The sequence below is a fragment of the Arvicanthis niloticus genome, chromosome Y (assembly GCF_011762505.2).
Source record: "Arvicanthis niloticus isolate mArvNil1 chromosome Y, mArvNil1.pat.X, whole genome shotgun sequence".
Classification (NCBI taxonomy): domain Eukaryota; kingdom Metazoa; phylum Chordata; class Mammalia; order Rodentia; family Muridae; genus Arvicanthis; species Arvicanthis niloticus.
Window position 1 is genome coordinate 4,636,649 of NC_133431.1, and position 13,340 is coordinate 4,649,988.

General features: G+C 39.1%; 1 pseudogene; it reads left to right on the forward strand.

The window, feature by feature from the left end:
- The first annotated feature begins 463 nt into the window (after positions 1–463).
- Positions 464–1,393, forward strand: LOC143437317 (bcl-2-like protein 2 pseudogene; annotated as a pseudogene).
- Positions 1,394–13,340: the final 11,947 nt, after the last annotated feature.

A 13,340-nucleotide genomic window follows, 5' to 3' on the forward strand; every position in this document is an offset into this window, starting at 1 on the left:
TTTTTATTCTTTTTTCCTCTTTTCTTTTTTTTTCTTTTCTTTTCTTTTTTTTTTTCCTTTGGTTTTTCAAGACAGGGTTTCTCTGTGTAGCCCTGGCTGTCCTGGAACTCACTCTGTAGACCAGGCTGGCCTTGAATTCAGAAATCCGCTTGCCTCTGCCTCCCAAGTGCTGGGATTAAAGGTGTGTGCCACCACGGCCCGGCTTCTTTTTTTCTATTTCTCTTTCTTTTTTCTTTTTTTCCTTTTCTCCTTTTATTTCTTTTTTCTTTTTCTTCTTTACTTTTTTCTTTTTTCTCTTTCTTTTTGTGTTTTTTCTTTCTTTTTATTCTTTTTTCCTTTTTTCTCTTTTTTTTATTTTTTTTCTTTTCTTTTTTTTTTTTTCTATTTTCTTTTTTCTTCAGGGCACTCAATCCTAATATTGTTCTTTCCAAATCCCTGTTTGCCCACATGAAAGCTCAACGAGGTCGCTCAACATATGAGACCGGAGGCCTGAGTACCAGTTCCAAGCAGGAAACGCAGTCTGACATCACTGAGTTGGAAACTTGGAACCCAGCTGAACGCACCTGATGACGACCCCAGCCTCAACCCCAGATACACGGGCTCTAGTGGCCGACTTTGTAGGCTACAAGCTGAGGCAGAAGGGTTATGTCCGAGGAACTGGCCCAGGAGAAGGCCCAACAGCCGACCCGCTACACCAAGCCATGCGGGCGGCTGGAGATGAATTGGAGACCCGCTTCCGGCGCACCCTCTCTGACCTGGTTGCTCAACTACACGTGACCCCAGGCTCAGCCCAACAATGCTTCATCCAGGTTTCTGAGGAACTATTCCAAGGAGGCCCCAACTGGGGCCGTCTTGTGGCATTCTTTGTCTTTGGGGCGGCCCTGTGTGCTGAGAGTATCGACAAAAACTTAGAGCCATTGGTGAGGCAGATACAGGATTGGATGGTGGCCTATCTAGAAATACACCTGGCTGACTGGATCCACAACAATGGCGGCTGGACGGAGTTCACAGCCCTGTATGGGAACAGGGCCCTGAAAAAGACATGGTGTCTACAGGAATGGAACTGGATGGCAGTAAAGACAATACTGATGGGGGCCGTGACCTTGGGGACCATGATATCTGTAGGGGTCTTTCTTACATTGGTTTTTCTTCATCCACGCTGGTGAACTTTTGTTAGAGAAAGGGTAAATGCTGTTCAGATTTTAGTGTTATGCCATCGATATCAAACTTTAGGTCAGGAAAATGAAAGTTATGATGATACTGAAGTTTAAAATTTCTAAAAATTAGCCAGGTGGTGGTGGCTCAGGCCTTTAATCCCAGCACTTGGGAGGCAGAAGCAGGCAGATTTCTGAGGTCAAGGCGAGCCTGGTCTACTGAGTGAGTTCCAGGACAGCCAAAGGCTATACAGAGAAACCCTGTCTAGAAAAAACAAAAAAACAAACAAAAAAACCCAAAAAATAAAAAATAAAATAAAATAAAATAATTTCTAAAACTTTACGTTAGAAGTGGGGTGGGAGTGGGTCTATGAATAGTTAAGTTTTTATGATTATTATTTATTCTTTTTTCTTTTCCTTTTTTCCTTTTTTCCTTTTTTTCTTTTTTTCTTTTTTATCCTATTTTTCTTTCTTTTTTCCTTTTCTCTTTTGTCTTTTTTCTTTTTTATTATTTTTTCTTTTTTCTCTTTCTTTTTTCTCATTTTTCTTTTTTTATTCTTTTTTCTTTTTTCTCTTTCTTTTTTTCTTTTTTTTTTTTTTCTATTTTCTTCTTTCTTCAGGGCACTCAATCCTAATATTGTTCTTTCTAAATCCCTGTTTGCCCACATGAAAGCGTTCGAAGTTTAAAATTTATAAAAATTTACGTTAGAAGTGGGGTGGGAGCGGGCCTATGAATAGTTAAGTTTTTATGATTAAAAACCTAATGGAATATTAACAATACGGTAAGGCCTTTGCATGTCATAGTTCTTTACACATACACAAAGAAATCACATTGGAGAGAATCCTCATTAATGTAATTACTGGGGGAAAACTGACAATTCACTTTTATCTGTGAATACATAATAGAAGGCATTCAAGAGAGTGACTCAGTGTCATCAAGGTGCTACACCCTTGCACTGCACAGTCATCACCCATTACATAAAAGAACACATACTAGAGAGAAACTGAATGTCATGAATGAGGTAAAGCCTTTCCAGGACACAGTCATCTCTGAATACACAAAAGAAAATGTGCAGAGTGAAATTTATGAATGTAGTCAATGTGATAAAGACTTTGCATGTCACTGTACTCTCCAAACACTTAAAGGAACACACACTTTAGAGAAACCTTACAGATGTAATGAACGTGGTAAAGCCTATGCATATCTCTGTAATCTCCAAAGACATAAAAGAACACAAACTGAGCAGAAACCTTTTGATTGCTCTAAAGTTAGGAAATCGTTTACATGCCATAGTGGTTTCTGAAAATAGAAATGAACACATATGAGAAAGAAAACATCTGAAAATAATTAACATGTTAAAGCCTCTGCACGTCCTAATCATATTTAAATGCATGAAAGAATTCATAGTTGAAGTAAACTGGTGATTTAAATATTCTTGACCCTAAAAAGTGGCAATATTAAGAGATGTGCCTTGTGGGAGTAGATGTTACCTTTTTGAAGGAAGTGAGTTACTATGGTTGTGGTCTCTAGAGCTCAGGCCGTACAAAACAGACACTCCTACCACTTGGCTGGAAGACAGTCTCTTCTTGGATGCCTTCTCATGAAGATGCAGAACTCTCAGCTCCTACAGCTTCATGGCTGCCTGCATGCTGACATTGTGCCTGCTATGATGGCAATAAACTAAACATTTGAAAGTGTAATACAGACTGAAATAACTATTTGCCTTTAAAACAGTTGCCTTGGTCACAGTGTCTCTTCTTAGCAATGGAAATTCTAAGACAGAAGTTGGTACCCCAGACTTAAGTATTCTTATTGGTAGGCCTGACCATGATTTTGTTGGAAGCAATGTGGATTTTTAGACTTTGCATTTGTACATGCATTAAGTGAACTTCATGGGCCATCCTAGTAGAACATATATGACCTAAGGGTGCTTTGAATTTTGCATAGAATTTTTATAATGTTTTGCTGAAGAATGCTGCTGTGTTTTGCTCTCATCTGAAGGTAAACAGGTTTATTTTGTTAACTGGATTGACAAAGGAAGTCTCAAGAAAGCCAAGCATAGCTTTTGGCCTGTGTTTACTCTCATGGTGATTGTTTTGATCATGCTTAGTAATCTCAGAAAAAATATGAAATGTTAGCTTCAAAGAGAAAATCTCACCAGGAAGTTGAATGAAGCTAAATCCTATGATCAACAACACACAACGGCATTAAAGAAATGGTGATATTATAGCAGGATTCCATTCACCTAAACATATGGAGGTGAAGTTATATGGATGAGAACTGTATAATGTTAGGCATTATTATTAACTGGTTTGGTTATTGTTTTTATGTGGACATAAGAGGATAAAAGTACGTGTCAAATTGAGAATTGATGGATTGTGATTACTATATTGGTATTTCAATTTAAAATCTACAAGGATATAGGATATACTTAGGTCCAGGAATGGTGGTACACACCTTAAATAACAGGAGATGAACGTCAAGCAGATGTCTGATTCAAGTCATCCTGGTACAGAACAAGTTTAGGTAATGAAAAGTTTAGATATGGGCAGAGTGTTACACATGTATTACTCAACATTCAGAAGACAGAGCCATGCAGATCTGAGTCCAAGGTTCATCTACAGAGCAAGTTCAAGGACAGCCGAGCTTAGGCAGTGAAGTTGTTGAAAACTAGAAAGCTGGTGATGATGTAATAGAAGAGGCGATGTTTGGGCCCCAGCAGGCAGAGGAACTCAGCAGCTTTGTCCATGTGGCTCTGCTTTTAGAGGAAAGAATAGAAGGGATTGATGCTGGTTGGCTGTAGTTAGAAAATTAGTGGGGATGAAGCAGAAACCAGCACCACTGAAGTGACATATTCTGTTAAGTGTTCTGAGAGGACAAAGAAGTTGTATTCCAGAGGTAGCCAAGGTTGTCCCTTGTGGTGCAGCTTGACTCAGTCCTGTGCAAGTCTCATCCAGGTGGCACAGGTTTTAAGGCATGAATGTTTCATGCAGTGCAGGTGAGGCTTGGCACCATGAAGGGAGCATGAGAGGAATGCAGTCAAGACTGTTTGTCACAGAAGAACCCAGCATGTTGAAGATGTCAGTCCCATGGGATGAGCAGAGAGAACAGCAGCAGCAGTGGAGTGGAGTCAAGCAGAACCCAGTGTCCTATAGAGGGAATAGGTGGAGACGAGACCCAGCTTCTTTTGAGGAGCACAGAAGATCATCTGTGGATCCCAGATACTGGAACAAGAAGCTGTAATTTTGAAGTTACTTTGGAGAGCCCAAGAGTTTTAGATTCCAGAGCTGTGGGATACATGCTCAGAAAAACTACTTTCAGGAAATAAAATCAGCCAAAGAGAAAGAATTGTGCTGCAGTGAGCAAAGCAGGAAGGAGTTGGAGATCTGAAGAACACTTTGACATCAGACATGGAGATGCAAAGTTTAGAGATTGCCTTGCTGGCTTTTGGTTTTCTTTTGACCCAGTATTTCCTCAAAATGGTGATTAAGAATGGTGACCTATATCCTATGAATTTGGATGGATATTATGTGCTATATTTATGAACGTATAGGAGATTACAGTTACATGATTGGAATGATCTCAGAAGAGACTTTGAACTTTGGACTTTTAACATTTATGAGACTTCTATAGATGATGAGGACGTTTTAATTTGAACCTCACATATTTTGTATTATGCTATTTTTAAATATGGTCCCCATACACTCATGTGTTTGCACAATCATATGTGGGCCAGGCAGTGGAATGTGGTAGTATAAATATGCTTGGCTCAGGGAGTGGGAGGAAGTTATTTTGAGATGTGGCCTTGGAGGAAGTGCATCACTGAAGGCTTTGAAGTTCCACCCAGTGCAGAATGGGCCCCCCTACTAGCTCCCAGGCAGACAGTCTCTTCCTGGCTGCTTTTGGATCAAGAAGCAAAACTCTCAGCTTCTTCACCAGCATCATGTTATCTTACATGCCTGTCTTGCTTCCTGCTATGATGAAAAAGGACTAAATCTCTGAAACTGTAAGCCAGTCCCAATTATCCTGTTGCTTTTATAGAAGTTGCCTTTTTCGTGATTTCTCTTCATAGCAATGGAAACACTAAGACAGAAACCCTGTGAGTGTACTTAATATGGTCAAGCCTTTGCACAATTCTCTAGTCTTCATTATTATGAAAGAATATGTGCTAGAGTCTAAGCAAGCCCCCTGTGACACAGGACACGCCTCTTGAGTCTTAAACACGCCCCCAGAGTCTTGAACATGCTCCCTGTGACTCAGGACATTCTCCCTGAGTCTTAAACACACCCCCCCATGTGACTCTGCAAAGAGTTCTAAACAGGCTCCCTGTGTCACAGGACACACCCCCTGAGTCTTAAGCAAACTCTCTGTGACTCTGGACACACCCCCTGATTCTTAAACTTGCCCCCCTGTGACTCAGGACACGACCTCTGTGACTCAGGACACACCTCCTGAGTCTTAAGCACACCCCCTGTGTATCAGGACACACCCCCTGAGTTTTAAGCATACCCACTGTGACTCAGGACATGCCCCCTCAATCTAGAACATACCCTCTGTGACTCAGGACATGCCCCTGAGTCTTAAGCTTGCCCCCTGTGACTCTGGACTTCCCTCCTGAGTGCTAAACATGCACCCTGTGACTCAGGACATGCCCACTGAGTTTTACACACATCCCCCTGTGTCTCAGGTCACACCCTTGAGTCTTAAACACACCTTCTGTGACTCAGGACACACCCCCAGAGTCCTAATGGACAGTTTAGTATAATGAAGCCTTTGCTCACCTCTAGAGTCTTCATCATTATGAAACTATTCATACGGGACAGTGGTTACATACTGTGCTAAAGCCTTTATATCATGGGGTCCACTGAGATCCAACACAACTCAACCACAGGACAGGGGAAATGATAAGAATTTATTGTAATCAAGTCACTACTGATAAATCAGAGCCACAAAATTACACTCGGAAGCTTAGCTGCAATACTCCAGCCTCAGCCCCACCCTGAACCAGAAAGTTATATAGCTTCCAAAAGTCAAAACCACAAAGTCCTGTGCCAAGTTACAGCTACATTTCTCTCCCAATCACGTTTGTTTTGTTGTTGTTGTTATTTTATGTCAAATGATACAGAATGTAGGTTGTATGGTCATCATTATCACAGCCATTTGTTCTTTTGTGGTTAGGAACATGCATTCTATTTTGAGAAATAAAACATGAATAACAGAGATTAGTGTTAGGAATGAAGAACCCCAAACTTGGGAGATCCTTACTCCAGTCTCGGGAAGTAACGGCCACCCACAAACACAGAAGACACGTACCTGGATATAATCAGCAGAGGTTTATTGGGGGGGGGGGGAGTTGGCAACCAACAGTCAAACAGCACACTCTTGCAGTAGAGATTGACAAAAGACCAGCAAGCTGAGGAGTTTTTAAAAAGCGAAAACCATAAACAAGGGGAGTGAGAAGTGGGGGTGGGGGGATGGGATTAGGGGTTGTCAAGGATACATAAGATAAAAATAGTGGAACATTCCAGAGGAGCCCAAACCTAAATGATTCAGGATCATGTAGAAAGCACTCTGCAACCCATTCCTCACAAAAATGTGGTCTTGCCATGTCACTTGTTCAACTATTTTTTGATTAACTAGTTGATCCAATTTTTAAGTCCTTGCTTTTTGGGCAGTTAACCAGTAAACAGATAGTGGTGAGATGGCTCAGAAAACCAGGGTTCAAGTCCCAGCAAAGACATGGTGGCTCATGACAAATCGATCTGATGCCCTCTGCTGGCATGCAAGGGTACCTGCAGAAAAAAAGCCATCTAAATTAGCCATTAGAATTAGCAATCAGTTAACCAGTAAATGGCAATTTCACTTAGACTATCTTAGTATTACTTGGTGAGGTAACCTGTGGAGTGTCTAACACTTGAGTTGTTTTATTTGTTATTTAGGGGAAAAGGGCAAGGGATCTTTTAAGTTCTACTTTCAGAATAAGCTGGGGCTAAAGAGATGGCACAATTGTTAAGAGTGCTTGCTGCTCTTGCAGAGGTGCAGAGTTTAGTTTGGTTACCAATTGAACCAGAATCAGAAATTTTAAGGCATATTTGGAGTAATATTTAATACACTTATCCGTGGTTTCAGTAACTTGCAACTATAGTCCACTTCAGAAAATTGTGTGTGTGTGTTTGTGTGTCTGTGTTTGTGTGTGTGTGTGTGTATCATCTCTAATCTAACAATGCTACATGGAAACTTCCGGAAAACACTCCATAAGTTTAAATCAATACTGTTCTTAGCTGTATGTTGTCACCTCTTATCATCTCACACTATTTTGACAAAATGAATCATCCATCTTGCATTATAAACTAGAATAGGGTCCAGACCTTGGGCACCTTTGACATCAGGATAGGAAGCTGAGGTTCACAAGCCTGAACCTCTTCTTGCCTCTGCAGCAGTCTGCAGTGTTTATGATTTATTGAAAAGCCTCAGGTGTATGGGGATCATGAATTGCAGTCCGGATTTGCTTTCAGAAATGCCATCTAGGAGCCCAATGAACAAACAAAAAAATGTACAACGGTAAACATTCTTTTAACATTCAGGTCTGACTTTGATTTTTGGTTTTGCTACTTAATTTCTGTGAGAATTCAGAAGGGGTAGAGGAACCATTTTGAGCCTTGGTCTCCTTATACACAAAGGAGGATACTAGGACTTCTCTTACATGGTGACTGTGCAGATCAGCTGTGATAACCTTTATGGAGCTTAGCTCTGAGGAGATAGACATTCAGTACATCATAGCTGTTTCTATTATTCATATAAAGTTGTCCTTGACTAAATTCACATGAAAATGACAGAGGAATCGAAGGTCAGCAACAGAGTAAGACCCAAAGACTAACATGTGATCAAAATGGCTACCTATCAGCTTTCCACCATGCAGGACTGAATCCTCCCCTCAAAACAATGGTGAAATGGGGAGGGTATTCATAATAAAAAAAATGTACCTGCCTGCTGCTTCCAGTTGTTCTTTCCTATAAAAAGAGAAAGAGAGAAAGAGAAAAGGACCCATAAATGGCATGAAATAGTTAATCTTGCCCCAAGTCTATCTTAACGCTTCATGTAGAAAGTAAAATAGGATAAATGAAAAAAGAAACATTTTGGAACAGGATGCTAGATATGGAAGGAAACCAAGGGATGAGGCAGACTTTGCCATGTGCCGCATGCCCCTGCCACCACCATTTTGTCCTATGCTCCCAAGTTTGTCTTAGCTGCTTATTCATCCAGGAAGTGGGTGACTGCCCACTCAACACCAGGATCTGTCACTCAACTTAGATGGTTTGTTTTGCAGTTGAGGCAGATAAGGACACCACGACTACCAAATGTAGTTGCTATACTCCCATCCTTCTCTACCATCATGGTCAGCAGTGTTTACTGCTGTGTTCACAGCATCGTTATTTCATGTCTTTTCTCTCATCAGCTATTATTGTAAGCTCTGGTGTTTTGGATGTGTCAATCAAGCCTTACAACAACTCTAAGAGCAACTACGATTGTCGTACTATTTTTTTTTTTTCTGTTGAGAAAGTGGAGGAACAAAGAACCACATAAGATTTCAGATGTAAAGCAGTAGAGTTGTGATCCCAAACCAGGCAGTGTGTCTCTAGAATATGCCCTGTAGTGATGAAGTACAGCACATGCTGGCCACATATTCACTACTCGGAGTCTTTGCTCAGCTTTGCCTAGAATTTTCTACCCCCTTTCTCTACATAGAACTGTCTTGCCCATCCATCAAGTCCACTGGGCTGAGCCTCAATCCAGACAGGCTGTTCAAGCTCTGGGGTGACCAACAGTGGTTTCCTAAGGCTGTAATTTCAGAACGTGGTGTCTTTCTTTCTTATTTCATCTCCATTGTGTTTCATAGACCCCTCCAGTCAAGACTTAATCATCATCGATTGAATAAACTGCTATGAATCCGGTGCCAAGACAGATACAGTTATTTCTTACTTTATTTCACACTCACATCAACTCCTTCAGAAATGGGCATTGTTTATACAAATATCCTTTGACCCAACCTGTGGGATGCAGGTGAAGATGTACCAGAGTACCACATACTTCTTTCTAAAATAACTTTTTCTTCCCAGACTCAAAATGGAAAGAACAAGAGTATTGGCAGAACTGGGCTCTGGTTTTTGTTCCAGCTTGTACCAGCCAGATCACATCAGGTATTAGTCTCAGTGTTCTGACACTTCAGTAAGAAAAATGGTAATAAAGGATGAAGAAAGAGAGGTCCAAGAGAAACCACAAATGAAGACAAAATTTCTTTTTTTTTCTTTCTTTCTTTCTTTCTTTTTCTTTTTTTTTTTTTTGGTTTTTTGAGACAGGGTTTCTCTGTATAACCCTGGCTGTCCTGGAACTCACTCTGTAGACCAGGCTGGACTTCAAGTCTGAAATCTGACTGTCTCTGCCTCCCAAGTGCTGGGATTAAAGGCTTGAACCACCACTGTCCAGCTCAAAGGTTCATTTTTGAAAATAGATTTTATATGACAATACAGTAAAATTCTACTTGGGGGGGGGGCAATAAATATTTCAAAAACTAAGGTCTGGTGAGAGATAAATGAAGCATCTGTTGCCAAGCTTGATGACCTAGATTTCACCAATTCCTACCTTCCACAGTGTAGAAGGTCAACTAACTTTTGCAGCTTGCCCTCTGGCCATCACATGTACACCACAGCATCCCCCACCAAACACACTAAGTTCACAGCCACACAGTGAATTTTAGAGCCCTTCCCTCAACAGTATATGAGTTTGAACAAAATTTTCCCACAGTCACCCTAACTATTGGCTCTGCCCTCACTCCAGTACTTTCTGACTTTAGGGGAGCTATGCTGTTGCTCTCAGACTCAGCTTGAGGGTAACATAAGAAATTCTCCCAATGGGTTGTTTCAATGAGAGATGATTGTTTCAATGGAATGAGAGGATGTAAAAACACTTACCAAATTTACTTGTGCCACAGACCAGCATTTTGAACAATATTCAATGGAATACTGTAGTGTTGCAGAATACTGGAAGATGGGTCTGCCACAGACTGGTCTTGAGAGGCTAGAGTCATTTATTTTTTCTTAAAGGTTTGAAATATATAATATATAATAATGTATAATATATAATACATATAATATATATATTATATTTGATATGAGTATACCACAATTGCTCTCTTCAGAAACACCAGAAGAGGGCACCAGACTCCATTACAGATGGTTGTGAGCTACCATGTGGTTGCTGGTTCCTGGGAATTGAACTCAGGACTTCTGAAAGAGCAGTTGGTGTTCTTAACCACCGAGCCATCTCTCCAGCCTGAGTCACTGCTTGTAAATTCAAAATATACATCAGCATTACAGGGTCTCAGACAAGTCCTAAGAGCAATGCTTTGTAACCCTTGCTCTTTGGAAGTGGCCAGATAAACCCATGCAGTGATTGTGGAGATGAAGGCCTACATCCCAGGACTCCAAATCTTGTGACTTTTCTATAGGGAAGGTCTCTGTGTTTACGTTGACTCCTGTGCACAAATGCATTAAAGTGGGGTGGTATATAAGCAATGTTAACTGTGTCTATACTTTGGAAAGTTTGTTAATAACATATCTTATAATAGATATTTTATATTGTTAACTTGTCTGGTCTCCAAAGCTCAGGAGTTTCCACTTAAAAGCTTAGGACAGACACTAGAGTTCTGGCTTAGCCCTTAGCTAGGAATCTGCCCACTATTCTGACCTCCGTGGACACCAGGCACATGCATGTATGCATTCGGGCAAAACATTTACACACATGAAAATAAATAAATTGAAGAGGAGGAGGAGAAAAGAGAGAAGAGAGAAAGAGAGAGGAGAGAGGAGAGAGTTAGGGAGGAAAAGAAGGAAGGAAGGAAAGGCAGCTTTAAGCAGACCACAGAAATGAAAGCGTGTTTTACTGTATTTACTTAGGATGACCGCGAGGGGGCGGGCTTTTCTAATGGTAGCAATTTAGATTAGGAGGTTTAAAGGCGATTGGAGAAGAGGGAAGAATGTGAAGACATGATAGTGTTTAAAGTATTAAAGCCGCTGGGCAGTGGTGGCACAAGTGTTTAATCCCAGCACTCGGGTGGCAGAGGCAGCAGGATGACGGTGCTGGAATAACAACCAATAATCAATGCCGATCAATATTCCATAATCAATAAATGGTAATCAATCATTACCAATACTAATTGATAACCAATAATGATCAATAATCGATGGTGCACGCCTTTAATCCCAGCACTCGGGAGGCAGAGGCAGGGGGATTTCTGAGTTCGAGGCCAGCCTGGTCTACAGAGTGAGTTCCAGGACAGTCAGGACTACACAGAGAAATCCTGTCTCAAAAAAACAAACAACAACAACAACAACAACAACAACAACAAAAAACCCAAAAAACAAAACAAACAAACAAAAAGGGAATGTATAAGATTATTATATTAAAATAGATTAGTAGAGGACAGAAAGGACAAAATGTAAAATTTATGGATGGGAAATCATTCTAAAAGCATTGAGAAAAAGTTCAACTAAATTTTTAGCACCAGAAAGGACATCCTGACAGCTGAAATCCAGTGAAGATGAGGGAGAAACTGAAGGAAAGACCTAACATCCCTGCCCTCCTCATCCAGTCCTGCAGCTGTAAATTATTATTTTTAATTATTATTATTATTATTATTTAATATTATGTAGGAAAGACTAACATCCCTGCCCACCTCATCCAGTCCTGCAGCTTTAAATTATTATTATTATTATTATTATTATTATTATTATTTAATATTATGTAAATGTCACTAACCATCAAAGCTATAGTTCACTACCAGACCTCTCTCCTGAACGGCTGAGTTTTACCTATGCACCAGGACATCTCCACTTCGGATCTATTCTAAGGCAAATTTAACAAAGCACTAATCAAACTCCTGTATATAAACAATTTTGACTCTGAAAACCTGTAACATGTGAAGTCTTTTCCAACCATTTTAACATGAACCTGTCCTTTTAGATTTCAGGCTCAAAAATCTCATGAGCCATACCATTCTCAGCCATTCTAATTCTCATCTGAGGCAACTCCATCTTTACTTGCTCCTGTAATACTCTCCTAATGCTGCGACCTTTCCTGACCACATTATGTTCTGATCAACATTGTCAGATTTAATACACAGCAAAGCTCACATCTATGATAAGGTCATGCTCAACATACATGTATCATTCAAAATAAATGTGTAATTCCTGACAATAATCGCATGTGCTCTGCCTTCTCTCTAACTCTGATTCTTAGCGTTTAGTTTCCTTTGTTACATTCTTGACTTTCTTAGAACAAGTTAGATGAATCCCCATGTCATGATTTACTATGGCTCATTTCCCCTACTTGAAAACAAGTCTAGATACTCTGGCTATGTATATATGCATATATAAACATATATATAACATATATTATATATATTACATATATATCACATATATTACATATACTACATACATATATTATATATTACATATATTATATAAATCACATATATTACATACATATATTATATATTACATATATTATATAAATTACAAATATATTACATACAATATTACATTTATGACATACATATATTACATACACATATATTATATATTATACATATCACATACATATATCACATATACATATATACTATATATTACATATATATTACACATATTACATACATATATTAAATATTACACATATATATTACATATATTACATACACATATATATTATATATTACATATATTACACATATTACATACATATATTAAATATTACACATATATTACATATATTACATGCATATATTACATATATTACATACACATATATAAATTATATATTATATATTACATATATTACATACATATATTATATATTACACATATATATTAATATATGTATAATATAATAATATATGCATATATATTACACATATATAATATATATGTAAGATTCTTCAAATTTATTAGTGAAAACTAACAGACTATGTTTTTAAAAAACAGCATATTACCTGCAACCTACTCCTAATCTCTGTTGAAGTGACCTATACTCCTTATTAGAGGATCAGCGCAGTTCTACAGGGGCTTGTACTGCACAGGGCTGCACTTTCTTTTTGTCCTTTTTCATTTTTTTCAGACAATTACATT